The sequence below is a fragment of the Myxine glutinosa genome, chromosome 10 (genome assembly GCF_964187855.1).
Source record: "Myxine glutinosa chromosome 10, kmMyxGlut1.1, whole genome shotgun sequence".
Classification (NCBI taxonomy): domain Eukaryota; kingdom Metazoa; phylum Chordata; class Myxini; order Myxiniformes; family Myxinidae; genus Myxine; species Myxine glutinosa.
The window spans coordinates 32,386,391-32,413,308 of NC_136270.1; the positions used below are offsets into that span (position 1 = coordinate 32,386,391).

The 26,918-nt window shown below is 46.4% G+C and overlaps 1 protein-coding gene and 1 long non-coding RNA gene across 3 annotated transcripts in view; one reads left to right on the forward strand and one right to left on the reverse strand.

Moving 5' to 3' along the window:
- Positions 1–26,918, forward strand: part of LOC137434428 (potassium/sodium hyperpolarization-activated cyclic nucleotide-gated channel 4-like) — a 317,160-nt gene that overhangs the window by 223,150 nt on the left and 67,092 nt on the right. The window lies entirely within an intron of this gene.
- Positions 17,658–22,295, reverse strand: LOC144894134 (uncharacterized). The gene is made up of 3 exons (XR_013624842.1): positions 22,079–22,295; positions 19,596–19,696; positions 17,658–17,695 (listed from the first exon to the last, which is right to left on the reverse strand). It is a non-coding gene; the product is annotated as an uncharacterized LOC144894134 (long non-coding RNA).

Genomic DNA, 26,918 nt, shown 5'->3' on the forward strand with positions numbered 1-26,918 from the left:
CAAGCCAACAAGCAAACCAAGAATGTGGAAGCCAACAAACCAACAAGGCTAACAAGCCAACAAGCAAACCAAGAAGGTGGAAGCCAACAAACCAACAAGGTCAGCAAACCCACAAGCAAACCAAGAATGTGGAAGCCAACAAACCAACAAGGTCAGCAAACCAACAAGCAAACCAAGAAGATGGAAGCCAACAAGGTTAACAAGCCAACATGCAAGCAAAGAAGATGGAAGCCAACAAGGTTAACAAGCCAACATGCAAGCAAAGAAGATGGAAGCCAACAAGGTTAACAAGCCAGCATGCAAGCCAAGAAGGTGGAAGCTAACAAGGTTAACAAGCCAGCATGCAAGCCAAGAATGTGGAACCCAACAAACCAACAAGGTCAGCAAGCCAACAAGCAAACCAAGAATGTGGAAGCCAACAAACCAACAAGGTCAGCAAACCCACAAGCAAACCAAGAATGTGGAAGCCAACAAACCAACAAGGTCAGCAAGCCAACAAGCAAACCAAGAAGGTGGAAGCCAACAAACCAACAAGGCTAACAAGCCAACAAGCAAACCAAGAATGTGGAAGCCAACAAACCAACAAGGCTAACAAGCCAACAAGCAAACCAAGAAGATGGAAGCCAACAAGGTTAACAAGCCAACATGCAAGCAAAGAAGATGGAAGCCAACAAGGTTAACAAGCCAGCATGCAAGCCAAGAAGGTGGAAGCTAACAAGGTTAACAAGCCAGCATGCAAGCCAAGAATGTGGAAGCCAACAAACCAACAAGGTCAGCAAACCCACAAGCAAACCAAGAATGTGGAAGCCAACAAACCAACAAGGTCAGCAAACCCACAAGCAAACCAAGAATGTGGAAGCCAACAAACCAACAAGGTCAGCAAGCCAACAAGCAAACCAAGAAGGTGGAAGCCAACAAACCAACAAGGCTAACAAGCCAACAAGCAAACCAAGAATGTGGAAGCCAACAAACCAACAAGGCTAACAAGCCAACAAGCAAACCAAGAAGGTGGAAGCCAACAAACCAACAAGGTCAGCAAGCCAACAAGGCTAACAAGCCAACAAGCAAACCAAGAATGTGGAAGCCAACAAACCAACAAGGTCAGCAAGCCAACAAGCAAACCAAGAAGGTGGAAGCCAACAAACCAACAAGGTCAGCAAACCAACAAGCAAACCAAGAATGTGGAAGCCAACAAACCAACAAGGCTAACAAGCCAACAAGCAAACCAAGAATGTGGAAGCCAACAAACCAACAAGGTCAGCAAACCCACAAGCAAACCAAGAATGTGGAAGCCAACAAACCAACAAGGCTAACAAGCCAACAAGCAAACCAAGAATGTGGAAGCCAACAAACCAACAAGGTCAGCAAACCAAGAAGCAAACCAAGAATGTGGAAGCCAACAAACCAACAAGGCTAACAAGCCAACAAGCAAACCAAGAAGGTGGAAGCCAACAAACCAACAAGGTCAGCAAACCCACAAGCAAACCAAGAATGTGGAAGCCAACAAACCAACAAGGTCAGCAAGCCAACAAGCAAACCAAGAATGTGGAAGCCAACAAACCAACAAGGTCAGCAAACCCACAAGCAAACCAAGAATGTGGAAGCCAACAAACCAACAAGGTCAGCAAGCCAACAAGCAAACCAAGAATGTGGAAGCCAACAAACCAACAAGGTCAGCAAACCAACAAGCAAACCAAGAAGATGGAAGCCAACAAGGTTAACAAGCCAACATGCAAGCAAAGAAGATGGAAGCCAACAAGGTTAACAAGCCAACATGCAAGCAAAGAAGATGGAAGCCAACAAGGTTAACAAGCCAGCATGCAAGCCAAGAAGGTGGAAGCTAACAAGGTTAACAAGCCAGCATGCAAGCCAAGAAGGTGGAAGCTAACAAGGTTAACAAGCCAGCATGCAAGCAAAGAAGGTGGAAGCCAACAAGGTTAACAAGCCAACATGCAAACCAAGAAGGTGGAAGCCAACAAGGTTAACAAGCCAGTATGCAAGCCAAGAAGGTGGAAGCTAACAAGGTTAACAAGCCAGCATGCAAGCAAAGAAGGTGGAAGCCAACAAGGTTAACAAGCCAACATGCAAACCAAGAAGGTGGAAGCCAACAAGGTTAACAAGCCAGCATGCAAGCCAAGAAGGTGGAAGCTAACAAGGTTAACAAGCCAGCATGCAAGCCAAGAAGGTGGAAGCTAACAAGGTTAACAAGCCAACTAGCAATCCAAGAAGGTGGAAGCCAACAAGGTTAACAAGCCAGCATGCAAGCCAAGAAGGTGGAAGCTAACAAGGTTAACAAGCCAACATGCAAGCCAAGAAGGTGGAAGCCAGCAAGGTTAACAAGCCAGCATGCAAGCCAAGAAGGTGGAAGCTAACAAGGTTAACAAGCCAACATGCAAGCCAAGAATGTGGAAGTCAACAAGGTTAACAAGCCAGCATGCAAGCCAAGAAGGTGGAAGCTAACAAGGTTAACAAGCCAGCATGCAAGCCAAGAAGGTGGAAGCCAACAAGGTTAACAAGCCAGCATGCAAGCCAAGAAGGTGGAAGCCAACAAGGTTAACAAGCCAGCATGCAATCCAAGAAGGTGGAAGCCAACAAGGTTAACAAGCCGGCATGCAAGCCAAGAAGGTGGAAGCCAACAAGGTTAACAAGCCAGCATACAATCCAAGAAGGTGGAAGCCAACAAGGTTAACAAGCCAACTAGCAATCCAAGAAGGTGGAAGCCAACAAGGTTAACAAGCCAACATGCAAGCCAATAATGTGGAAGCCAACAAGGTTAACAAGCCAACATGCAAGCCAAGAATGTGGAAGCTAACAAGGTTAACAAGCCAACATGCAAGCCAAGAATGTGGAAGCCAACAAGGTTAACAGGCCAGCATGCAAGCCAAGAAGGTGGAAGCCAACAAGGTTAACAAGCCAGCATGCAAGCCAAGAAGGTGGAAGCCAACAAGGTTAACAAGCCAGCATACAATCCAAGAAGGTGGAAGCCAACAAGGTTAACAAGCCGGCATGCAAGCCAAGAAGGTGGAAGCCAACAAGGTTAACAAGCCAACTAGCAATCCAAGAAGGTGGAAGCCAACTAGCAATCCAAGAAGATAGGAGCCAACATGCAATCCAAGAAGATAGGAGCCAACTAGCAATCAAGAAGATAGGAGCAAACTAGCAATCCAAGAAGGTGGAAGCCAACTAGCAATCCAAGAAGGTGGAAGCCAACATGCAATCCAAAAAGATAGGAGCCAACATGCAATCCAAGAAGATAGGAGCCAACTAGCAATCAAGAAGATAGGAGCAAACTAGCAATCCAAGAAGATAAGAGCCAACTAGCAATCCAAGAAGGTGGAAGCCAACTAGCAATCCTAGAAGGTGGAAGCCAACTAGTAATCCAAGAAGATAGAAGCCAACATGCAATCCAAGAAGATAGGAGCCAACTAGCAATCAAGAAGATAGGAGCAAACTAGCAATCCAAGAAGATAAGAGCCAACTAGCAATCCAAGAAGGTGGAAGCCAACTAGCAATCCAAGAAGGTGGAAGCCAACTAGTAATCCAAGAAGATAGAAGCCAACATGCAATCCAAGAAGATAGGAGCCAACTAGCAATCAAGAAGATAGGAGAAAACTAGCAATCCAAGAAGATAGGAGCAAACTAGCAATCCAAGAAGATAAGAGCCAACTAGCAATCCAAGAAGGTGGAAGCCAACTAGCAATCCAAGAAGGTGGAAGCCAACTAGTAATCCAAGAAGATAGGAGCCAATATGCAATCCATGAACGTGGAAGCCAACTAGCTTGGATTGCTAGCTCCTCCCCTGGAGCCAACTAGCTCCTCCCCCGGGATCCAAGAAGGTGGAAGCCAACTAGCAATCCAAGAAGATAAGAGCCAACTAGCAATCCAAGAAGGTGGAAGCCAACTCGCAATCCAAGAAGGTGGAAGCCAACTAGCAATCCAAGAAGGTGGAAGCCAACTAGTAATCCAAGAAGATAGAAGCCAACATGCAATCCAAGAAGATAGGAGCCAACATGCAATCCAAGAAGATAGGAGCCAACATGCAATCCAAGAAGATAGGAGCCAACATGCAATCCAAGAAGATAGGAGCCAACTAGCAATCAAGACGAGTCTTTTCAGCGTCGACGAGTCTGGCATTTCACTCAGGCCGACTGGGACGGTCTTCAAGCAGCCATCAATCGTCTGGATTGGTCTCCCATCTCCACTGCCTCTGACATCAATTCTTCCTGGGAATTCTTCCAAAGCAAACTGATCTCTCTCATGCACAGATTTATCCCATCTCGCCTTCAGTTGTCTTACCCTTCCTCCCGTCCATGGTACACTGAATCTTGTGGTGAGGCAGTTGCCCTGAAACAACTTGCCTTTGCCTCTTGGAAGGCTAATCCAACTGAAGGCAATCTCAGTTCCTTCCACCAAGCTCGGAACAAGTGTGTGTCTACCCTCAGGAGTGCCAGGAAGCACTATCTCTCCTCACTCAAGAATGAACTCTCAAACCTGTCTCCTTCCTCCAAATCCTGGTGGCGTCTGGTCAAATCCGTTTCTGGTGTTTGTTCCCCCTCCATCCCCTCCCTTACCTCAAATGGCCACACAGTTGACATCGCACGTGACAAAGCCGAATGCCTCAACTCTGTGTTTGCCTCAAAATCCTTAGTCCCAAACCCATCTCTCTCTGTTCCCACCTTTCCCAGTCGAACCAAACTGCTCCTGGACTCTGTGACCTTCTCTCCTGACAAGGTGGAGGAGTTTTTGTCAAACCTCGACTCTGATTCTGCAACTGGACCAGATGGCATCAGCCCACGGGTCCTAAAATCCTGCTCTGCCGCTCTATCTCACCCTCTCTCTGTTCTTTTCACCCTATCCTTTGCTCAAGGTCATCTGCCAGCATCCTGGAAATCAGCAAACATTACCGCTTTACACAAAAAAGGTGCAAAAACAGATCCTTGCAACTACAGACCAATCAGCCTGCTCCCAATTATCAGCAAAGTCATGGAATCCATCATTGCTTCGGATATGAAATCTTTCCTCTTCTCCAATGGCTTGATCTCTGATCATCAATTTGGTTTCAGACCAGGTCACTCTACTCTGGACATGCTGCTTCTGCTGTCTCAACAATGGATGGAGGTCCTCAATGCCAAACAGGAAATCAGAGCTGTCTCCCTTGACATATCACGTGCCTTCGATACGGTCTGGCACCCAGCTCTGCTCACCAAACTCTCCTCCTATGGTATCCATGGAAATCTCCATGCATGGCTTGCGGACTTCCTCTCTGGTCGTAGTCAACGTGTGGCCCTGAATGGATTTCTCTCATCTCCCCTTCCCGTTCAGGCTGGAGTTCCCCAAGGCAGTGTGCTGGGCCCTGTGCTTTTTCTGGTCTTTATCAATGATCTCTCCGACTCTCTGGAAAATCCTCTGTATCTCTTTGCTGATGATTCCACTCTCTGCCGCTCCATTCCTCTTCCCTCAGATCGGCAGTCTGCAGCCTCCTCACTCTCTGAAGACCTGGACAAAATCACAGACTGGTCAAACATGTGGAACATGTCTTTCAATCCTGACAAATCTCACACTCTTACTATGTCTCTCCGAAAAGATCGACTGGACAACCCTCCCATCTACTTTCTCAACAATCCTCTCCAAGAAGTTCTGTTGCTCAAGCTTTTGGGTCTCACCATCTGCCATGATCTTTCTTGGGAAAACCACATTTCCAAGCTGGCCTCCAAAGCCAGTCGCCGACTGGGCATCCTCCGTCGTGCGAAGTCCTTCCTAGGCACACCTGAGCTCCTCACCCCATACAAGGCTTTCATCCGCAGCTCAATGGAATACTGTTCTCCCCTATGGGCTGGTGCTCCTGCCTCACACCTGGCTCGGCTTCACGCTGTTGAATCCAAAGCTTTCAGAATCATTGGAATCTCCCGCGATGAAGCTATCTCTGAGGGCCTTTCACTCACTCACCGCAGGCAGGTAGGTGGTCTTTCTGTCTTCTACCGACTCCTCTCCGGCCTTGCTCCCCCAGCTCTCTCTGTGCTCTGTCCCCCAAATATTCCTACAGGTCGCACAAGATCTGCCAGCCACCCTCTGATGGTTAAACTGCCGAAATCTCGGCTCTCTGCTCACCTTCACTCTTTCATTCCTCTTTTCTCCCGCCTCTGGAACAAACTCCCACACTCACTTCAATCACACTCCTCCCTCCAGGTCTTCAAAACAGCTGTTCACCACCATCTCTTATCTTCCCCCATCCAAAACCTTGATCTTTTCTACCCCCACTAATTCACCCCAGATCCACCTTGTTTGAAATTCCAACTTCTTTCCTGGAAGTCTTGGCAGTGTCCATATATTTTATACCTCTCCCACCCCCCCCCCCCCTCGTTCCCATGCCTCCCCCCCAAAGCCCTCTCCCTCCCACAGTTCTCTCGATGTCTCCATGTCTCTCGGTCCCTGCTCTCAAATGTTGTGTTTGTGTCCTTCCCCCTCTCTCCCCATCTTGTCTACCGCTCCCGATGTTATTTGTTTTGTGTCTGTTTGTCTTTCTGTGTGATTAATGTTCGCTCTTTCACGAGCCTCGATCTTGTATACAAAAAAAAAAAACAAAAAAAAAAACTGCCAAAATCAAGACCCTCTGCTCATCTTCACTCCTTTATTCCTCTCTTCTCCCGCCTCTGGAACAAACTCCCTCACTCTCTTCAATCCCACTCCACCCTCCAGGTCTTTAAAACTGCTGTTCACCACCATCTCTTATCTTCCCCCATCCAAAACCTTGATCTTTTCTACCCCTGCTAATTTCACCCCAATTCCACTTTTTTGAAATACCAACTTCTGTCCTGGAAGTCCTTGGTGTCCTTGTGTTTTATACTTCTCCCTCCACCCCCCCCCCCCCCCTTCCCACGCCTCCTCCCCCCAAGCCCTCTCCCTTCCACACATCTCCCTGCTCTCAAATGTTGTGTTTGTGTGCTTCCCCTTCTCTCCCCATCTTTTTTTCCGCTCCCTCTTTTTGTGTGTTTTGTTTGTCTGGTTGATTTGTTTGTGAAGTAAATGTTAGCTCTTTCACGAGCCTCGATTCAGTATACAAAAAAAAAAAAAAAAAAAAAGAAGAAGAAGAAGATAGGAGCAAACTAGCAATCCAAGAAGATAGGAGCAAACTAGCAATCCAAGAAGATAAGAGCCAACTAGCAATCCAAGAAGGTGGAAGCCAACTAGCAATCCAAGAAGGTGGAAGCCAACATGCAATCCAAGAAGATAGGAGCCAACATGCAATCCAAGAAGGTGGAAGCCAACTAGCAATCCAAGAAGGTGGAAGCCAACATGCAATCCAAGAAGATAGGAGCCAACATGCAATCCAAGAAGGTGGAAGCCAACTAGCAAATCAAAGAAGGTGGAAGCCAACTAGCAATCCAAGAAGGTGGAAGCCAACTAGCAATCCAAGAAGATAGAAGCCAACATGCAATCCAAGAAGATAGGAGCCAACTAGCAATCCAAGAAGGTGGAAGCCAACTAGCAATCCAAGAAGGTGGAAGCCAACTAGCAATCCAAGCAGGTGGAAGCCAACTAGAAATCAAGAAGATAGGAGCAAACTAGCAATCCAAGAAGATCAGAGCCAACATGCAATCCAAGCAGGTGGAAGCCAACTAGCAATCCAAGAAGGTGGAAGCCAACATGCAATCCAAGAAGTTAGAAGCCAACATGCAATCCAAGAAGGTGGAAGCCAACTAGCAATCCAAGAAGGTGGAAGCCAACTAGCAATCCAAGAAGTTAGAAGCCAACATGCAATCCAAGAAGGTAGGAGCCAACATGCAATCCAAGAAGGTGGAAGCCAACTAGCAATCCAAGAAGTTAGAAGCCAACATGCAATCCAAGAAGGTAGGAGCCAACATGCAATCCAAGAAGGTGGAAGCCAACTAGCAATCCAAGAAGTTAGAAGCCAACATGCAATCCAAGAAGATCAGCAAGCCAAAAAGGTGGAAGTCAACAAGGTCAGCAAGCCAACATTGATAAAAGGAATATGCTGTCAAAAAATAACAGACAAGAGTAGATGAGCCTGGCATTAGTTGGTGGACATTAAATATCCCATGGTGTCCTTCACGAAGGTTAGTCGAGTTATCGTCGGCACCCTGAACAAATTACAAAGTTCTGCTAGAACAGAGAGAAAAAAAAACTGCAACAGCAGCACAGCCGTACTCCCAGCAACAACTACATTGACACAAACCTGCAGCCAGCTGCCGTATATGAGAGAAGAAAAGAAAGAAGAAGAAGAAGAAGAAGCAACCTCCACCCAACATACAACAATCAGATGACCTAAGGCTGTAGTGCCTCGACTCGATTGATAAAATAATCTTCAATAATTAGCTGTCCTAACATTCTTTAAGTCAAGTGGCAATTCCAGTTTATACATCCCACCAACCGTTCAGGTTGATGAGGAATCTCACATTTGTCTTTATCTTTTTTTTTTACAACAAATGGATGAGTTTGTGTGTTTGAGGCATACTTTTTGTGTGTATTAATTACATACATCTATTAATTAATTATGTATTACATACTATTGTAATGTACCTTTTAACCATTTAGACTGCTGAGACCCCTTTCACGTTTGAGGACCCTTTAAGACTCCTCAGAACTGTAAGACCCCAAAGACCCCTAAAGACACAGGGGATCCAAAAGTCCTCGAGGATCCAAAGCACCCAGAAGACCCAAAAGTCATGGAGGACCCAAAAGTCTTTAAGGACCCAAAAGACCCAGAAGGCCCAAAAATTATAGAGGACCCGAAAGACCCAGAAGACACAAAAGATCCTGAGGGCCCAAAAGACCCAGAAGACCCAAAAGTTCCTAAGGACCCAAAAGACCCAGATGACCAAAAAGCACCGAAACCAAAAAGGCCCAGATGACCCAAAAGTACCCAAAATACCCTGAAGACCCCAAAGACCCTGAGGACTCAAATGACCCAAAAGTCGTAAGGGCCCAAAAGACCCAACAGTCCCCAAGGACCCAAAAGTCGTGGAGGACCCAAAATACCCCGATTATCCCGAATATCCAACAACAACAACAGGCATTTTAAAGGCCATTTTCCCTGCAAGAGCGGGGGTTAGCCCTGCGGTCCCCATGACAATCTTCTCCATTTTGCCCTATTTTCTGCATCTCCCCTTGTTAACCCCCTTGCCCGCATTTCTTCTTCGACCATCTTTAGCCAAGTCTTTTTCGGTCTTCCCCATCCTCTACTTCCTTCCACATTAATTTCCATCACTCTTCTCAACCAGTCACTTTCATCCTTCCTCAACACATGACCAAACCATCTCAAACTGTTTCTCTTCACAGCATCCATCACAGGCTCTATTCCCATCATCTTTCGCAATTCATCATTTGTCTTCCTCTCTCTCAACGATACTCCACACATCCACCGAACCATTCGCATTTCCACCCTTTCCAGCCTTCGTTGCTGCTCCACGTTCATTACCCATGTCTCGCTCCCATAAATCATAACACTTCTCACACATGCAGCATACACCTTTCCCTTCAGCTTCAACGACACTCGCCTCCTCGTCAGCATGCCACTCAGTTCCCAAAACGTCTTCCATGCACATCTCACTCTAGCAACCGTTGCCGAGTCTGATCCACCTTCTCCATTCAGCATGTCTCCTAGGTAACAAAATGTTTTCACACCTTCCAGCTTCACGCCGTCTCCAAGATCCAACTCAACATTTCCTCCATCTGCAGCTCCCTCTGTGCACACCTTACACTTGAATGTAGCTGCCACACTGGTTAATGACCCTCTCAAACCACTACATTTTTGATGAACCCACTCAACGCACATTGTACATTGAATTGAGTTCACTCCGACACCCTTCCTGCACAAAGCACATGGCCACTTCCCAGTTCTTTCCACCTCACCACATGCTTTACCACTTGCCATCACCTTTGTGTTACATATTTATGTGAATGTATGTGAATTACCATTCAGGTCTTTGCTTATCCGTGTGTAGTATATTAAGTTGTTGTGTAGTTGTTGTGGTTGGAGGGTCAGGAGCCCTTCTGAAAAGGTGGCCGGAAACGGAAGTGACCGAAAAGGGGAAAAAAAAGACACGAGGAGAAAAGGACGAGGATTATTCTTCCTCGCCCCGCTCCGACCAAAGGTGGGATCGACCTTGCGCTGCGTGGAAAAGCGGCGTTCCGAAGCCTGTCTGGCGAGAGGAATCACCGGGACGTGTACCTGCCCGGTGGAGACGTCAAGTTGACGTGGGGCCGTGCATCGACCCCGAGTCTGGCATCGTTCGCGGCACCGTCTAAACAGACGCGTGCGGGTCGCACGTTGGGGCCTAACGCGCCTTGCGAGCGGCGTGGGGTTTGGCTTGCTCTACCGTACCCGCTTCGCGTGGCCACGAGGGGCTGCAGCCACGGTGCCTGGTACGATACCTGCCCGGTGGAGAAACGTCCACCCGGGGTTCGTTCAACCGCTCGAGTGCGGAGACGCCGACCAGTATCTTGGTCAGGAGGGGCCCAGAGACATTGTGAGGAGCAGAGACCGAAAGGGGGTTGTGAGTACTCACCGGGACACACATAGATAAGATGGCCATCTTACTCATAGGGAAGTGTTTGTGAATTGGGAATTGTTGAGGGTTGTGTATTGTTGATTGCTCGGGGAAAATCTCCGTGGTTGTGTCATTGAAATTGTATGGTATCATTACCATTGGAAATATATCCTTGAACATCAGTTGTCTCCTGGGTGAAATTCATATGGATTGTGTGGCGAAAGCGCATATATAATACAGCTTGCTGGCGGAGTTCCTCTCACGGTCCGGGGGTCACCGAGACCAGGTATTCACCGAGGGGACCACGTAACAGAATTGGGGGCTCGTCCAAATTACGATTTGCGGTTTCGCAATTGGGTCTACGTCCGGGATTTAAAATTGTATAAAATAATAAAATAATAATTTTTTTATTAATTAAAATTTATTAATTAATTATTTATTGGTAAAAAAAAATTTTGAGAAATTGGGGTAAAGTTTTGGGTGAAGGTTAACAGGTGTTAACGATAGGCACCATGGCGTTTGTGGCACAGAACTTTGGGGTAACCCCGAGTGAGGCACAGTTCCGAGCGTTGCTAAAGTCGGACCTCTTGAAATTGGCCAAACATTTTAACTTGGAGGTCCGAACTAATTTGAGGAAGGCAGAGTTGCAGGCCACGGTGATACAATCTATGGTGGGATTAGGAACATGGGACGAGTTAGCCTGGGAGTGGCTACCCGAAGAACCAGAAGACGTTGAGCTCCGGAAACTGGAGTTGCAATTACGGAGCCAGGAACGGATCAAAGAAGAAGAAAGGAAAGCAGAAAAGGAAAGAGCAGAAGAAGAAAGGAAAGCAGAAAAGGAAAGAGCAGAAGAAGAAAGGAAAGCAGAAAAGGAAAGAGCAGAAGAAGAAAGGAAAGCAGAAAAGGAAAGAGCAGAAGAGGAAAGGAAAGCAGAAGAGAGGAGAGAAGAGAAGCAAGCAGAGGAAAGGAGAGTGGAACGAGAACTCCAGGAAAGGTTAAAAGAAGAAGAAAGGAAAGCAGAAGCGAGGAGAGAAGAGAAACAAGCAGAGGAAAGGAGAGTGGAACGAGAACTCCAGGAAAGGTTAGAGGGGAGAAAAGCAGAGGAGAGGAGAGCTGCAAGGGACCTCGAAGCAGAGGAGAGAAAAGCGGAAAGGGAATTAAAGGAACGTGACATGGAGCTTCAGCAAGAAATCAAATTCAAGGAGCTGGAGTTAATGAGAGAACGGGGAGAGGCACCACCCTTGCTGACGGGGTCGACACCTAACCAGAAAACCTGGGATGTGGGCAGACATGTGAGGTTGGTTCCACCGTTCAGTGAAAAGGAAGTCGCAAAATTTTTCCCACACTTTTAGAAAGTGGCTCGACAATTAAACTGGCCGGAGGAGGCCTGGACCATACTCGTGCAAAGTGTGCTGGTGGGGAAAGCTCAGGAAATTTATTCGGCGCTACCAATGGACCAATGTGCAGATTATGAGGTACTGAAGACGCACATCCTCAAAGCGTATGAGTTGGTTCCGGAAGCTTACAGGCAAAAATTCAGGAATGCCAGGAAGAGGGAGAGTGAGACCCATGTGGAGTTTGCCAGAGTGAAAGAAAATATGTTTGATCGGTGGTGTGAGTCAAAAGGAGTCGGGAAAGACTTCGAGACATTGCGGGACTTGATCCTGGTGGAGGAATTCCAGCAGTGTGTCCACGAGGACATCAAAGTGTACCTGCAGGAAAAGAAAGTACCAAAGTTGTGGGACGCAGCCACCATGGCAGATGATTATGCCTTAACCCACCGAATAGGGGTCCACGAACCTAACTCCTCGCCTAGATCTCCGCAGGGGAGGTGGGGAACAGCAGGTGCGGAGAACGACCATACATGGCGGCGGCCTCGAGATGATTATGGGGACAACTATGATACCCCACCTGTTCGAAATCAGAGGGACACAGGGGCACATCAATCTTTAATGCTTGAAGGCATTTTGCCATGGTCCGAGGAGACGGCAACGGGGGATAGTGTTCGTTTACAGGGGATCGGGGGCGGTGTTAGTGCTCCCCTTCATGTCATCCATTTGGAGTCCGATTTGGTGTCAGGACCGGTCACCGTCGGCTTACAAGCCACGCTTCCTGTAGAGGGTGTATCTGTGGTTATCGGGAATGATTTGGCCGGGGGTCAAGTTTATGGTAACCTGAGGGTTGGTAAAGAGCCCAGCAGGGAAAATAACGCCACACCAGCTCGGGATGGCGACAAAAGTGCCAAGTTATTTGTAGGGGGACTGAACTTCAAAACAGAGGAAGAAGTTCTGACCTCTGTCTTCAACAGATATGGGCCGCTGGTGGAAGTGCGGTTGGTAAGAGACAGGGAAACGCAACAGTCAAGAGGGTTCGGCTTTGTCACGTTTGCCAGCACAAAAGACGCCAGAGAGGCAGAGAAGAATTGGAATGGCAAGGATTTGGAGGGTCGGACCATAACAGTAGGGAAGGCATTTCGTAGGCGTCGAGAGGTCTACAGGAGAGGACAACTGGGCGGTAGTTTTGGTGGTGGCCGCAATCAATATTATTATGGAGGCTCCCTGAGTTACAGCAGCTCCCGAAGGAAGGATTGTCAAAGTAGTGGCCGAGAAGGAGACCGCTATTCATGGGACTACAGGGACAAGTGGTCCCACCATAATTATTAGGGAAGTTCTGAGAAGTTGAAGCACTGAAGGCGGCGGAGCCGCCGAGCCAAGATTCCTACACGAATTAACCGTGAACGCCGTTCCTAAAGGCGTCCATGTAGTGAACTTTCATGCACGGACTAACCGTGAACTCCACGTTCCTCAAGGCGCCCATGTAGAGAACTTTCCTGCACGGACTAACCGTGAACTCCGCGTTCCTAAAGGCATCCATGTAGTGAATACTCGGCTTGGCCTCCCGGAAAAAGTGCTATCGAGTTGCTTAACTTTGGATCTTTGATCAACCCCTTAACCTTCATTCACAAGAAACTGACGGTCAAAGTCAGAGGGTCATGAGATGGAGTTTGATTTGGCAGGGACAATGTCGTTGCTGGTACTTAGTCCAGAGGGAGTAATCTGGAGGGGTTGTGGTGAAATTTTGGTTGCTTTATTTTTAAGTGATAACTGTGCCCGGGGGGAACTGATAATGTGGGGGGGGTTGAGTTATCTGGTTTGTTTCTCCAAATTGGCCGGCAAAGAAAGTTTTCGCTGGGTTCAAACTTTCTTTCTTGAAGGGGGGGAGTGTTACATATTTATGTGAATGTATGTGAATTACCATTCAGGTCTTTGCTTATCCGTGTGTAGTATATTAAGTTGTTGTGTAGTTGTTGTGGTTGGAGGGTCAGGAGCCCTTCTGAAAAGGTGGCCGGAAACGGAAGTGACCGAAAAGGGGAAAAAAAAGACACGAGGAGAAAAGGACGAGGATTATTCTTCCTCGCCCCGCTCCGACCAAAGGTGGGATCGACCTTGCGCTGCGTGGAAAAGCGGCGTTCCGAAGCCTGTCTGGCGAGAGGAATCACCGGGACGTGTACCTGCCCGGTGGAGACGTCAAGTTGACGTGGGGCCGTGCATCGACCCCACGTCTGGTATCGTTCGCGGCACCGTCTAAACAGACGCGTGCGGGTCGCACGTTGGGGCCTAACGCGCCTTGCGAGCGGCGTGGGGTTTGGCTTGCTCTACCGTACCCGCTTCGCGTGGCCACGAGGGGCTGCAGCCACGGTGCCTGGTACGATACCTGCCCGGTGGAGAAACGTCCACCCGGGGTTCGTTCAACCGCTCGAGTGCGGAGACGCCGACCAGTATCTTGGTCAGGAGGGGCCCAGAGACATTGTGAGGAGCAGAGACCGAAAGGGGGTTGTGAGTACTCACCGGGACACACATAGATAAGATGGCCATCTTACTCATAGGGAAGTGTTTGTGAATTGGGAATTGTTGAGGGTTGTGTATTGTTGATTGCTCGGGGAAAATCTCCGTGGGTGTGTCATTGAAATTGTATGGTATCATTACCATTGGAAATATATCCTTGAACATCAGTTGTCTCCTGGGTGAAATTCATATGGATTGCGTGGCGAAAGCGCATATATAATACAGCTTGCTGGCGGAGTTCCTCTCACGGTCCGGGGGTCACCGAGACCAGGTATTCACCGAGGGGACCACGTAACATTTGTTTTTCCGATATTCACCTTCAGACCTTTCGTCTCCATACATTCCTTCCACTTGTTCATCTTCTCCTTCAGTCCATCCATACTTTCTGCAATCAACACCAGATCATCTGCATACAACAACTCCCACGGTAAACCCTCCTTTACGTTCCGAGCCAGCACCTCCATCACAGCTACAAATAGTAGTGGACTTAGTACCGACCCCTGATGCACTCCCACCTTCACCTCAAACTCACCACTGTTCCCGTCCTTCGTCCTCACAGCTGTGCGCGCTCCTTTGTACATTGCCATCACGACTCTGATCAACCATTCCTCCACTCCTAACTTCCTCAATGCCCATGTCACTACTTCACGTGGAACCCTATCGAATGCTTTCTCCAGATCAACAAACCCAAGAAACAACTTCTTACTCTTCTCCATGTACTTCTCCTGCAATTGCCTCATAATAAAAAGCACGTCTGTCGTTCCTTTTCCTGGCATAAATCCAAACTGCATTTCGTCAATCTTCACTTTCTTCCTTATCCTCCTCTCCAACACCCTTTCCAATACCTTCATTCCATGCTCCAATAACTTTATCGCTCGATACGAGCCACAGTCCAGAGGGTCACCTTTCCCCTTGTATAGAGGGACAAGGGTACTCAGTTCCCAATTCACTGGAATGCGGCCTTCTTTCACCACCAGATTGCAGATCTCTGTCATTCTCTTCACACCCCAATTTCCCGCTGCCTTCAACATATCTCCCACAACACCCGTCGGCCCTCCCGCTTTTCCACTCTTCATTGCTTTAATCGCTTCCTCAACTTCCTTCTCGGTTATCTTCTCTGCCGGTCCTAAAACTCGGTTACTCTCTATGTTGCCATCCCATTCATTCTCTGCATTCAACAGTATTTCCATATATCTCTTCCATCTTCCTTTAATTCCATCTGGGTCCACAATGATTTGTCCCACTTCATCCTTCAAGCAACTCGCCCCCATCACATCACACCTCTCTTTCGCTATCTGCTTTGCAATCCTGAATACCGCTCTCTGACCCTCTTCCAAATCGAAGCGTTCTCCAAACATTTTCCTACATGCCTCCTGCGCCTTTGCTACCTCTTTCTTTGCAGCCTTCTTGGCTGCCTTATAACTTTCATGCTCTTCCTTTTCTGCCCCCGTACCCTTCACCTTCTGCCACTCCTTTAACTTCTTCCTCTTCTCGTCAATCTTCTTTCCAACTTCATCATCCCACCACCATGTTTCCGAGTGCCTCGGTGGTCCTTTTGTCCATCCACATATCTCACCAACGGCTCCCAACAGACCATCTTTCATTGACATCCAACCACTTTCAAGCTCAACCACATCATCCTCTACCATACTCAGTCTCTCTTTTAATGCCTCCCTCACTGTCACCTCTTTCAACCTCCACACCTTCATTCTCGGTTGGTACTTCACCCGCCGAGCTCTCTTCGCACCTTTCAACCTTATGTCGCAGACAACCAAGTGGTGCTGTGAAACAGCCTCCTCCCCCGGGATCACCTTTGTGTCCCGGAGGTGCCCCCTATCTCGCCTACGCACCATCAGGTAGTCAACGGTTGTCGTCGACCCACCTGACGTGTATGTAACAAGCTTATTATCCTCTTTCTGGAACTGAGTATTACAAATCAATAAATCAGCTCCATCAGCAAACTCCAAAATCCTTTCACCTTCTCCATTTCTCACACCATATCCGTAACCCCCATGAACTCCATCAAAACCGTCCATACTCCTTCCCACATGTCCATTTAGGTCTCCTCTGACCACAACAACTTCCTTATCTTTCACGCTTTCCATCAGCTTCTCTATTGCACACCAGAACTTGTCCTTCTCTTCATCGCTCCGACCAACCTGCGGAGCATATCCCGAGATGACGTTCACCAAGAGCTTTCCAATCATCATTTTCACCATCATCAACCTATCACTCAGTCTCGTCACTCACCACACTGTCGACAAACTCCTCAGAAAACAGGAAACCAACACCATTCACACCTTCTGGGCACCCTTGCCACACAAACTTGTATTTCTGTCCCTGCCTACCCTTCACCATTCTCACACCACTTCCCTTCCATCTTGTCTCCTGCACACAACATATGTCCACTCTTCTTCTGACCAATACTTCCACCACTTCTCCTGATCTCCCTGTCATTGTCCCTACATTCCATGTCCCAAACCTCAGAAACCGATCTCCACGTCGGGCATCAGACTTTTCGTCGTCATAAATCGAGTGATTTCCACCCTTGCTTCGATCGGGTTCCCCACCTTGAGTTTTGACGAGAGGGAGTGGGGTCCCCCACGGGGTACTTCGAGCTGTACCCTGCCCATATCTAGTTGTAATTGTCATGGTTCTCTTTTTTGAGGCAATGTTTTTATGGCCGGATGCCCTTCCTGACGCCAAACCTTTTAGTCGCCTCTTACGACATGCAGGGATACGGTGTACCTATTCTAAACCGGGGTACACACCGAAACCGGGGTACACACCGCTCCGATTCCCAAACCGATTGCGGTTTGGCGATTGCGGTTTGGGATCACCCAAACCACACCGATTCGAATATCCCAAAGACCAAAAAGACCCAAACGTGCCTGACAACCCAAAAGATCCAGAGGACCCAATAGAACAAGAGGACTAAGAACACCCAGAGGACCCAAACGACACTGAAGACCTAAAAGTCCTCGAGCACCCAAAAGACTCCAAGGACCCAACAGAGTCAGAGTCTGGCAGACAGGTATGCTACAACACGGTGAAGACCAATGAAGATTTGGTCCAATGTACCAATCGGCCCACTTGTTATGCTAAAGAGTCTCATCTCAAGGTATATGGAATCCCTCTCTGCTTTGGTCGGCTACTCTGTTGTTATTCGTGTTTTTATTTTAAGCTCAACAGCTTGGTCATTTGACTTTGGGATGCAATGAATTGTGAACTTAGAAACCATATAGCATCACAACAGTGTGGTGGAAAAGGTGCAAAGAAAGTCATAGTATTGGAATGAAAACACTTACCTTGTGAGATTTCTTAATTGGAGATTTGTCACACCTTTGAGAACACACACGCACACACACCTGATTTTACGCCATGCTTTAATTCAACTTCATAAAGAGATCTATGAGCAAGAAGCACAACTTGAGGCAGGATTTGACAATAATATCAGGAATGAAACATCGCAACAAAACATCATCTATCTATAATTCCAGTAATCTCTGTCTGTACGTTTGTCTGTGACCGCTGTTTCTCGACAACCACGGGTCCGATATACTTTTAACTTGCCAGGTATATTGCTGGGGACCCGAGGATGTGCCTTTTCAAGTTTTCATATTAATCGGACAATTACTTACCGAGCTATGTCCAAAAAACGATTCAACCAATCAGAGAGCAGCGAACGATCGCGTGTGCCGAACGTGGCGGGCACACTCTGCCTCGGATGGCACATTTGAGAGCGTATTCATTTATTTCACGTTTGCAAACTATGTTGGCGTTAAACTATGTTTTACAACTAATAAAAACGAATTTGCGATTCATTCGCTTTCCTGCGCGTTTGTGCACGCGATGGCGATTTCTTTACCAAACTCCGGAAGCCGTTCGCTTTGGACCAAACCATTGCATGTAAATAGAGGGGGGGGGGATTGTCACCACTCGCAAGCCGTTCGCTTTGGACCAAACCATTTCATGTAAATAGAGGGGGGGGGATATAATTTTAGATATAGATATAGTACGGGCATGCCCTAGTTTCAATAAACAGCAATTGGAATACATTTACATTGTTGAAAAATAAATGTTAAAATTAGGAATTTTCATCTTCCCACCTAACCTTTCATATACTCACTGGCCAATTGTCTTATATTTTCACCACCTTAGCAGAAATACAGCCATTAATTACAATCGTCAATGTAAAAACAGATCCTCTCAACCAAAGGTCCAGTGAGCTTATTTCCAATCCAAGCAAAATCATGAAATCCATTGTTTCTACTGATGTCAAGTCTTTCCACTTTTCAAAACGCCTGATCTCTGACTATCAATTTGGATTAAATTCTGGTCACTCAAGCAATGAGTCTGGCATCCTGCACTGTTTGTCAAGCTCACTTCTGGTGGCATACAAAGTTACCTTCCTACCTTTGCTTTCTTACTTCCTGCACTTGCACAATCAATGTGATGTTATAAATGGACCGCACTCCTTCTCTCTCCTCTCCCAGTGGAGGCTTGAGGTCCCCAAGGTGTGTGTTTGGCCCAGTCGTGTTCCTCCACTTCATAAATGACCACTCTGATGCTCTTGGAAACACTCTCTGCCTCTTTGCAAATGACTCCATTTGTGTTGTACAATAACCCAATATGGTTGCCAGACCACGTGACCGATGACATCTTAAATTTACATTGTCTAATATAATTGTTGCGTAGATCATGCTCAAGAAATTTCAAACTGATTCGGACTATGGTGAAAATTCCGTGTCCATCGGACCAACAGTTGCAGAGAAAAAAAATCATACTGATTGGATAAAGCATTGTACTTGTCGAATTATGACGTCATAATGAAAGCATCGAAGACATCATCATTAACATATCCTATTCCCCATGGGGAGTACTTGACAATGAGCAATGTTTAATTATTTTCCATTGAGCGGTTTCGGAGATGTAGAGGTGCAATGATTTTCCTGGATGGCGGCCATACCACGTGACATATGACGTCATAATTATCGCTAAAAAAGTTCTGCAGGCGGAGGAGCTCCTATGATGCAAAATTTCGTGTCAATCAGACCAATGGTCGCCGAAAAAATGAATTTAAAACATGCAGACACGAACGACATATGTAAGTACCCGTGACATACGTACGACACAAGCAAATGATCGCTTAACCCCGCTTTTCACTTCCTGAGTGGAGGATAAATCAAATCAAAAGATTCTATCTTTGGGCAACGTAAATGTTTCGACTAATACAGCATACCTGACATAAAACAGCATGTAGGCCTTTTGTTTCAGTACAGTCGTGATTTTTACTTCCTTTACATCTTCATTCTTCTTCATATACCAGGCGCGATTACTTCCCTGCAAGAGCAATTATTGCAATACTAATGAGTACAAAGAAAACAGAAAAAGAGCAATCAGCATTTAACAAAATTAAAACTATGTCAAAAAGGTTTGACAAATATTGATATCTTTGGTGAGTTAGCATTAAGCTGTTTATGAGATTATCTGCGTCAGAAAGCAGAAAATTCCAAGAGTGTTTCAATATTGATCTACTTATTCTTTGAATGAATGAATGAATGAATGATCGTTTTAAGGCCATTTTTACCCGCTAGAGTGGGGGTTGGCGCTAGTATTATTCTTTGAATGGTCACAATTATTCCCATGTTCTTGTGGGGTTCGCCAGGGGAAGCTTTCCCAAATTCTTTCACGAACCGCTGGCCATGACTGATGTTCAACTAACGTTAAGACAGGAATTTGGCTATGATGTTAGCGATAGCTTGCCTACTCTTTGCGAAGGACACATGGGATCTTTTACACTGTAATGTCTTTGTTTTCAAGATCTAGCACCATCTTTATTCCAGGCAACGGCAACACAGGCCTCACTCGGCCGTACACGGCACTACACACACCCACAAACTAATTCCGGCAGATGGGAGGCCAAGTTTAACACTGATCTGATGGACGGCGCACACACACTGACACTGATGAATCACCCTGCCTGTGAAACACCAGGATGACAGTTTATAACGTCATTGGCGTGTGTGTGTGTGTGTAACCATTCTCAGAGATGGCTGAACGGATCTTCCATCAAACTTTCAGAGGTTCATCAGTGAATGTCGTGGAGTGTTTTAGGCAAAAACAAATTTGATAATTTTGAAAAAAAAAGTTCGATTCGGTATATATATATATACACACTACATGGCCAAAAGTATGTTTCCACCCAAGCATCACGCCTGTATGTGCTAGTCGAACACCTAATTCCAAAATCATGGGTTGGTCCCCCCTTTGCTGCTATAACAGCCTCCAGTCTTCTGGGAAGGCTTTCCACTATATGTTGGAACATTGCTGCGGGGATTTGCTTCCATTCAGCCACAAGAGCGTTAGTGAGGTCGGGCACTGATATTGGGCGATTAGGCCTGGCTCACAGCCGGCATTCCAATTCATCCCAAAGGTGTTTGATGGGGTCGAGGTCAGGGCTCTGTGCAGGCCAGTCAAGTTCTTACACACGGATCTCGACAAACCATTTCTGTATGGACTTCGCTTTGTGCACTGGGGCATTGTCATGCTGAAACAGGAAAGAGCCTTCCCCAAAACTTGCTACAAATTTGGAAGCACACAATTGTCTAGAATGTCATTGTATGCTGTAGCGTTAAGATTTCCCTTCACTGGAACTAAGGGGCCCAGCCCGAACCATGAAAAACAGCCCCAGACCATTATGCCTCCTCCACCAAACTTTACAGGTGGCACTATACATTTGGGCAGGTAGCGTTCTCCTGGCATCCGCCAAACCCAGATTCATCCCTCGGAGTGCCAGATGGTGAAGTGTGATTCATCACTCCCGAGAACGCGTTTCCACTGCTCCAGAGTCCAATGGCGGCAAGCTTTACACCACTGCAGCCGATGCTTGGCATTGCGCATGATGATCTTAGGCTTTTGTGCGGCTGCTCGGACATGGAAACCCATTTCATGAAGCTCCAGACGACCAGTTGTTGTGCTGACGTTGCTTTCAGAGGCAGATTGGAACTCAGTAGTGAGTGTTGCACCGAGGACAGACGATTTTTACGCGCTTCAGCACTCGGCGGTCCCGTTCTGTGAGCTGGTGTGGCCTACCACTTTGTGGCTGAGCTGATGTTGCTTCTAGACGTTTCCACTTCACAATAACAGCACTTACAATTGACCGGGGCAGCTCTTACAGGGCAAAAACTTGACGAACTGACTTGTTGGAAAGGTGGCATCCAATGATGGTGCCACGTTGAAAGTCACTGAGCTCTTAAGCTCGGCCCAATCTACTTCAAAATGTTTGTCGATGGAGAATGCATGGCTGTGTGCTTGATTATATATACCTGTCAGCAATGGGTGTGGCTGAAACAGCCAAATCCACTAATTATAATGGGTGTCTGCATACTTTTGGCCATGTAGTGCAAATATGTACAGTATATATATATATTAATTGTAAAGATACAGGTGCACACAAAATAGTTTCATTTGAAACTAATTAAATAATTAAACTATCACAGAACATGGTTATACGAGCTGTTGAGAAGGACAGTACTTAAGTGGCCATCATAGACGGGCCCTTCAGCTAGTGATTATAATGGATGCAAGTGGACATATTTATATTGCACATTTATGTACCATCTCGTTCTTCTATGAGCCAGGCCTTTGTGTACAAAATAATAATAATAAGGGGACAGAAGCATGTTATCTTCCCATCAACGTAAACATCTATGACAGCTATACCTTGACATATGAGAGGTAACTGCCCGATGTGCAGTCTTCGCCAGTGTGAACAATGGCGGCATAGAGCTTGTATATGAGTTTGTCCTTGCAGGGGTGTGTTAGGTACGGGCGCAGGTCCAACTCTTTGGAGAACTTAACATTCTGAAAGGGAAGGAAAAACAGGAACACTTTAGGAAATGTTGTATCATGCCATCTAGTATGTATGCATTTGCCTTCCAATAATAAACTGAATCTTCTGCTTTGAAAAAAGGCAAAAGTATAACTGTCTCCTGTATCCTGGAACTCAAACTATGTACTGAAAACATACTGTTTCTACTATATGAACTACTAGCAGAGGTACCCGGCTTTGCACGGGAGTGGGAGGAGGAGGGGAGGGGGAAGAGGAGGAGGGGAACGGGGGGGAGGGGGGAGGGGGAAGCGGGGGGAGGAGGAGGGGAGGGGGAAGAGGAGGGGAGGGGAATGGGGGGGGAGGGGGGGAGGGGAAGGGGGGGAGGGAAGGGTGCGGGGGTGCCCAGGGGAAGAAGGGCCCCTCCCCTCCCCCTCCCCCCCCTTTCCCCTCCCCCCCCTCCCCTCCCCCTTCCCCCTCCCCCTCCCCCTTCCCCCTCCCATCCCCTTCCCCCTCGTTCCCCTCCCCTTCTCTTCCCCCTCCCCTCCTCCTCCCCCTTCACACCAGGGGGGTTGACTCAGCCTGTCATCCCACCGAGGTCGGAAGTCGGAACTCATTGTCGTCAAATAAATGTAGCCTGTATGTTTCACTCTTTGTCACATGCCGTTGGTCCCATGTCAATCGGATGAAGTTGAAAAATTAACGTTACGAAGGTTCTCTGGGACGTACTGATTCCGAATAATGAAGTTGAAAAATTAACGTTCCGAAATACGCTAATTACGCTAACAGAAGCGCTGGAGGGAGCACTGCGCTCCCTCCCTTAGATTCCCTCCCTCTTCTGCTAGCGCTAATTACGCGTAACACACTAATTTTAAAACCCGAAGTTTTTTTAATTTTAAGGTGTGCTGTAGTCAGAAGCGCTAGAAGCGCTGCGCTCCCTCCCTTCGAATCCCTCTCTTCTGCTAACCCGAAGTTTTTTTAATTTTAAGGTGTGCTGTAGTCAGAAGCGCTAGAAGCGCTGCGCTCCCTCCCTTCGAATCCCTCTCTCTTCTGCTAGTGCTAATAATACGCTAATTTTAAAACCCGAAATTTTTTAAATGTTTATGTCTCCGTGACATTCCTGGGACCATCCCGAGTCGAACAGTACTTTCCGCTCGCAAATCCGTCCACGGGTTCTCGAGATCTTAGAGATCGTAGATACATCAGGATACAGACACAGAGGCCAACTCTACTTTATATATATAGATTACTAGTATAAAAGCCCATAAAAAATGACGAGTTGGATCAGTTTATTTGACGGTGCAGCCACGTGAGCGTGCCAAGGACTGAAGCCTCAGTCTAGTGTCAGGTGTGCTTATATATCTTCTTTATTTATGGGACATCTGACAGATGGAAATAAACACTCGTTTTACTCTGTGCATGTTGCACATCACGTGCAGGGAATTTCACCTCCCCGTGCCTTGATTTATTATTTAAAAAGGAACGCTTCTGTACACCGCCATTGAAGCTCGGTTTGTAAGCCACCGTCTACAATTCCAATAGAAGAGATATAATTACTCTTTTATGGAAAATGTTTTTCGAGTTTGTTTTATCCTCAAAAATAGACCGTACTGAACACACATTCCTGCTAAAAGATTGGCCTTTACAACCTACCTTATGAAGGGGGACAGACATCTGTACAAACACACAAACTGATATTGTTTTATATGGTATATAACATACAGTCGTGGCCAAAAATATTGGCACCCTTGCACTTTTTTCAAATAATGCACCATTTCTTGCAGAAAATTGTTGAAATTAAAATATATTTTGGTATCCACAAAGGTATTTCTTTGGTTTGCAGTGGAACAAAACAAAAAAAGCTGAAATTTTTTTTACTAAATCTTAGCTTATTCCACGCAGAAATCCTAAAATGGCCTGGACAATATTATTGGCACCTTTTAGAAGTTGTTAGAAATAGAGATTTCAAGCAGGTGATTCTCCTTTACTTTGGAATTGAACTTAACTGTGGTGAGTTGCAGGTGCCTGCAATATAAAAATCACTCGTTCAACCAGTTTGAATGGAGACAAGAAGTCATTCTGCTGTTTTGTGTCACTTTGTGTACCGCAATGAGCATGAAGAAAAGAAAGAAAACCAGAGAATTGTCTGAGGAGGTCAGACACAAGAATGTAGCCAAGCCTGGATATTCGCAAGGTTACAAGTCCATCTCTAGACACCTTGATGTTCCTGTGTCCACTGCACGCAATGTTATCAGGAAGTTTAAGGCCCATGGCACTGTAGCCAACCTCCCTGGATGTGGCCACAAGAGAAAACTTGATCGAAGATTGCAGCGAAGGATTGTTCGAATGGTGGAGAAAGCATCTCGATCAACTGCCAAACAGATTCAAGCTGACCTTCAGACACAAGGTACGACAGTTTCAACTCGCAACATCCGTCGCCAACTCAATGAAAGTGGGTTCTATGGAAGGAGACCCAGGAGGACCCCACTGCTGAGAAAGAGACATAAGAAAGCCCGACTGGAGTTTTACAAAACGCACCTCAACAAACCAAAATCCTTCTGGGAGAATGTCCTGTGGATGGACAGATGAGACCAAATTAAAGCTTTTTGGTAAAACACATCATGTCTATGTTTACAGAAAACAAAAGGAAGCCTTCAAAGAAAAGAACACCTTCCCTACAGTCAAACATGGGAGGAGGTTCAGTGATGTTTTGGGGTTGCTGTGCTGCCTCTGGCACTGGGTGCCTTGAATGTGTGCATGGCATCATGAAATCAGGAGATTACCAAGGCATTTTGGAGCGCAATGTTCAACTGAGTGTCAGAAAGCTGGGTCTCCGTCGAAGGTCATGGGTCTTGCAGCAGGACAATGACCCCAAACACACTTTAAAAAGAACCCATGAATGGTTCAGGACAAAAGGCTGGACTGTTCTGAAGTGGCCGGCAATGAGTCCAGATCTAAATCCCATTGAACACGTGTGGCGAGATCTGAAAACAGCAGTTGGGAGAAGGCACCCTTCAAATCTGGGAGAACGGGAGCAGTTTGCACAAGAAGAGTGGGACAAACTGCCAGTAGAGAGGTGTAGGAAGCTCATTCATGGCTATAGGAAGCACTTGACTGCAGTTATTTTGTCCAAAGACTGCTACCAAATATTACGTCTGGGGTGTCAATAATTTTGTCAATGCCATTTCTTTTTATTTCCTGATTTAAAAGGATATATTAAGTTCTGAATCAAAAACAAAAGTTCTGTAATATTAACAGTGAAATAAAGAATTGTGGAGACCAAATATTGTGGAATTGTGGAGTCCTTCTTGCTCTACCTTTCCTGAAAAGGGCATTTTTGCTGTTGTCCGACCTTTTCCCTTTCTTTCTTTTTTCTCCTTGATGGTGTTTTTTTCCTTAATTGTCCCCACAAGCGATTGCTTCTTTGAATAATCACAGTAGGAGGGATCGAGGGAAGCCATTTTTAGGTCACTTAAAATTTCCCACCAGGATTTGGCTTCATAACACCTGGAATCCATACGCACTTGTCCGTCTAACCTTGGTAAGACCTAAATGTTCTTGGTTCAGGTGAAAATTGTCGGGCACGCTGGATATTCCAAACGTCATTTCGCTCAGAAACATTCTTCTTTACACATCCTCTGACCCAAGCATCTTGAGCATTTCGATGCTGAGCAAAAACAAGGTATAGAGGCAATATTTTCTCAAAAATGGCCAAGACTAGTTTTGATGGAAACATTTTGAAAAACTCTCACGACTTTCATCATGGTCCATAACCCCAGGGTTTGAAAATATTCCACTTGTATGAAACAGCTCACTTTTACCTCCCTCTGTGCCGTCACATTTATAAGAAGAGGTGCAGCATATGGCAAACATATGGCTGAAATATTGATGAATCGTTTGGCCAGCAAGCAGATGTGAAGGTATTGATCCCGTCCTGAGATGATTGTCCGTGGCTATCAAGCTTGGATTTATCTTTCTAAATGCAGAGGAAATGACTTTCTTCTCGAGCTGTGGCCTTTCGTCAAAAAAAGTTCCGCTTTACATGGCAAATGCCATTTATATGCACACGCTTTACTCATCAGCGAGAGGTGGAGATGTCGTGATTAAGAAAAAAAAACCTTGTAAAGATGTAAAGGAGATTGGGGTTTGACTTTAAATCTTCGGCTTCAGGTGAACAAATTGCAGTTGGTGTCATCTCACAAACAGCCTGTGCAAGGTGAAGGGCTGGAGTTTGATTCTCCACTTGGCTCAACTTTGCCATTCCAAAGAGGCTTGACATGGCAATTGGCATTCCGATTTGAAATGGAAAATAGTGTTTGGAAGCAGGTGTTTTGGGAAGGTCTGATTTGTTTGTTTCTCTCAAAATGCCTCTGCAGCTGCTAGTGTTTTCCTCTTCCTCAACCACTCTAAATGTCGAGGTCATCCCTCTGCACTGCAGATCTAGAAAGTCGCATTGTTACCTGCCACCTGACTGGCAGATAACTGTGACTGAGATAACAAGGCCACAACTGGCAAATGTGTTTTGGAAAGGTCATGGGTTTGCCAGAAACAGACTCCTATTTTACCTTTTTACTGTTATTCTCCTCTGTGCTTCTTCCTAGTGCCGCAGGAAGAGGTTCTAGTAAACTACAAATGGGAAAATTATTATACTGCATATTACCCTCGCCAGAGGAGAGAGTATTGCATGTGGGTCCGTTTGTTACTTGCCGGAAAAGATTCCGGCAAGTCTGTTGA